Consider the following 4,284-nt stretch of genomic DNA (forward strand, 5'->3'; position numbering starts at 1 on the left):
CTCACCTCCCACTCACTTCTCAGTCCACTGCAGTCTGGCTTCTCACTGCACCCCTCCACTGAAACATCACTTGCCAGGGTCACCAGTGACTTCCTTACAGCTAAACCTATTGCACACTTTTCCATCTTTGTCTCACTTGGCTTCACAGTGGCTATGGATGATGATGACTTCCTCATAGAAATACTCTCGTTACTAAACTTTCATAAGTCAGTAGTCTCATGGTTTTCCTCCTGTGTGTATTCAATTGTAAGACATTGTCTTAGATTTCACAAAGGCACCCAGACTCAATAGCCCCAGACTGAACTTGCAGTCTTTCTCTGCAGATGCTTTTCTTCCTGCTGTCCTCCTTCAAAACGAATGCCTCCCATGTGCATGGATGCGAACACTCCTTCACCTGACATAATTTCCATTTTGTCGTTGTTATTATGGTGAGACCATTAAAGCTCTACTCTCATAGCAGCTTTCAAGCATACAACACAGCATTGTTAACTACAGCCACCATGTGTACAATAGATCTCCAGAATTTATTCATCTTATAACTGAAAGTTTGTACCCTTTGACCAGCGTTTTCCCATTTCCCCCACCTCTCAGGGCCTGACAACCACCATCTACACTCAGTTTCTATGAGTTCAATGTCTTTAGCTTTCACATATAACTGACATCATACAGTATTTGTCTTTCTCTGTATGACATTTCACTTGGCATAAAGCCCTCAAGGCCCAACCATATTGTCACAAATGGTAGGATTTCCTGCTTTTTTATGGCTGAATAATATTCTATTTTATACATAAATATATGATATATACATATAACGAAAATTAACTTGAAATTGATTAAAAACGTAAGACCTAAAACCATAAAACTTCTATTTAAAACATAGTGGGAAGCTCCTTGACAGCAGTCTTGGCAATGATTTTTTGGATATGACACCAAAAGTACAAGCAACAAAAGCAAAAATCAACAAGTGGGACTACATCAAACTGAAAAGCTCTGCACAAAAAAAGAAACTATGAACAGAGAGAAAAGGCAACCTATGGAATGAGAGAAAATATTTGCAAAGCATATATCTGATAAGGGGTTAATATCCAAAATATATAAAGAACTCATGCAACTCAATAGCAAAAAAAAAAACAATCTGATTAAGAAATAGGCATAGTAACTGAATAAACATTTGTCCAAATAAGAGCTACAAATAGCCAACAAGTACATGGAAAGGTGCTCAGAATCATTTATCATCAGGGAAATGCAAATCAAACCCACAATGAGACGTACCCTCAGATCTGTTAGAATGGCCATTATCAAAAAGAGAAGCGCTAACAAATGCTGGCAAGGATGTGGAGAAGAGGGAACTCTGGTGCACTGTTTGTGGGGGTGTAAATTGGTGCAGCCACTATAGAGAACAGTATGGAGGTTCCTCAAAAAATTAAAAATAGAACTAACATATAATCCAATACTCCTACCTCTGGGTAAATATAGAAAGGAGATGAAATCAGTATCTTGATATGTATCTGCACTCCCATGTTCATTGCAGCATTTTTCACAAAAGCCAAAAGATGGAAACAACCTAAGTATCCATCTATGGATGAACAGATAAAAAAATGTTGTTTGTGGGTGTGTGTGTGTGTGTGTGTGTGTGTGTGTGATTTTTTAAGGCCTTTAATTTTTACTAAAAGCCACTGCTTGTGAGAAGCTGAGAAAAAGAAGTGAAGATTAACTGACTTCTAACAGTGGCTCTCTCTCTTCTCTCTCTCTCCAAATCCTAAGGGGTGATCCTAGTATAACTCACCCCTGAGAGGGGATGCACACTCTCCTCAGGGCCTGCCTGTCCCACTACCTTTACTGACTCCAGGCCCAGCATGGGAATGAAAACCCAGCTATTCCCGGGGCAAATATTGCAAGGTCTAACCCAGAAATAAAAACACAACACACAAAAGGAGCTGGAGAGGGCCAAATTTATCAATATGAGTATGCTGCTTATGGACTCAGGAGCACCCCAAGTTGCATTTCATACCAATGAAATATATACTTCTTTAATGGAATCCTGACAAATATGTTTTAAAACTCTCCATATTTCTGTTGTGCACTCATCTTTTGTGGTGACCTGAAGGAATCTGTGGTGGTGGCTCTTTGATCATGAAGTCTATTGAAATGAAATAGATGGGCACCCTACTAAGATACTTCTTAAGATATTTGTCTATATATATGAAATTCTGGGTCTCTCGGGCAGAAAACTAACACAAGTCATCATAACAGGGATTCAGATCCTCTTTCCCAGTCCTTGATATATCCTACTTTATAGACAGGAGGCTTCCACTGAAGCGGAGGCTGAGTCCCTTTGACAAAATTCCTCACAACTTAGTCACAAGTATATACAATTAATCATTCCCCAGAAGTCCCCAAGGGAGATCTGTGGCCACAAACCAGTCGAATCTCCTTCAAACTGAGTCCACTGTGTGTGGTGGCATCATCAGAAGATAAGGCTGCTGCAACTACAGTCTCACTTAGGGGTGGTTCCGAAAGATGTGGTGAAAAGAAACCTCCCCAGTGGGCAGAGTCTAAGGAGGTATATTTAGGTGTTGACTTTGTGAAGAAGAGACACGTCCTGAGTTTAGATTTGTCTTGATTCATGTCCAGTAGCTCAATGAATTGACCAGTAGTAGGGAGCTAGAAAAGAATAAGACTGGAAAATTGGTGACAAAAAGGTCTGGAAGAGATGCAGGTGGATGGAATTGTAGGAATAGGTAGTGAATGGAATTTACAAATGCTCAACGGAGGACAGGACATTAGAGAGATGACAAGTGAGATTTGGGTATTTATTCCTTTGGCTGTCTGTGCTGAGCCATGTAACGGCCATTACAGCGTTTCTCTTCCTAAGGCCACAGGTCTCATAAGGGTGGCCTTTTCTGCCAGGGTCTGGTAATATCACCTACCCTCATTATAGGCCTGGAGTGATGATGACTCCCTACCGTCACTGGTTACAGGATGCCTCACTCACCCTACCCATGTTTTTATAGTCTTGTTAGTAGACTCTCCTCAAGTGTCCTACTGTTTCTTGACAATTGACATCTGTTTCTTGAGGGGACCCTAATAGGTCCCCACAACAACCCTGATCATAAACTCCATGGGGGTAGGGAATTTAATCTCTCTTATTTGATGGTGCTATCCCAGGATCTAGAATGATGTCTATTGCACCGCAGGTTTTCCAGAAATGTTTGTTAAATTAACATACATCGTAACCACTTTCTCGCCATTAGTGACCTTTATGTTAAAGTCTATTATGATTGATTCAATACAGTTTGACCAGAATTTTTGTGCTTTTATCTGTAACTCATTAAAGAATGACAAAGAATAATAAATGTCAGGACAAAGCAAGCAAACTTGTTATGGGCACGGAAATCCAAGATGATTAACATAAAAATTTGTTGAAACAATCAGAGAATTCAGCAAGAAACAGTGTCAACATTTAAAAACCAACAGCTTGGGGCCGGCCGGTGGCCCAGCGGTTAAGTTCGCACGTTTCAGCTCTCGGGCCGGAGTTTGCTGTTTCAGATCCTGGGTGCAGATATGGCACCGCTTGGCACATCATGCTGTGGTAGGCATCCCACGTATACAGTAGAGAAAGATGGGCACAATGTTAGCTCAGGGCCAGGCTTCCTCAGCAAAAAGAGGAGGACTGGCAGTAGTTAGCTCAGGGCTAATCTTCCTCATTAAAAAAAAAAAAACAGCTTTCCTATAAAAGTATGCCTAGATCCTCTCTCTCCACCCCCAGTAGAACCTCCACCCTGGGCTCCAGGGGCGCTGAGACCTGGCTCAGGTGTTGGTGAAACCGGGGCTGTAAAGGGGAGAAGTTCTAATTTTACAGCTATATAATTTCAATCCTAAATACTTCAGTCGCCATGGCTTTTTTTTCCAAAATAAAATTTACTACATAACTCCAAAATTTTTTCACACTTCATCTAAGTAACGGTAATTTTAATATTTTCAATATCCCATCCATATTCAAGTTTCCTCAATTTGTCTACAACTGACTTAGCAAAAAAAATGCTATTTCAATAGTGAGCCAATAGAGGACCACCCCTCGCATTTGGAGGCAGAGCTCAGGTTTAACCCTTAACCTTTTCCGGCTCGGGTTCGGGCTCCGGCTCCGGCTCGGAGAGAACATCACTCCCCAGGTTCCTGACAAGCGGGGGCGCTGAAACAGCGACCTCAACAGTGGACGCCGAGGCCTACGGGAAACGTAGTCTTGACTCCTCCTGGTTCACCGCGCGGCGCTCTGGGAAGGGG

This window comes from Equus asinus, chromosome 23 (genome assembly GCF_041296235.1).
Source record: "Equus asinus isolate D_3611 breed Donkey chromosome 23, EquAss-T2T_v2, whole genome shotgun sequence".
NCBI lineage: Eukaryota > Metazoa > Chordata > Mammalia > Perissodactyla > Equidae > Equus > Equus asinus.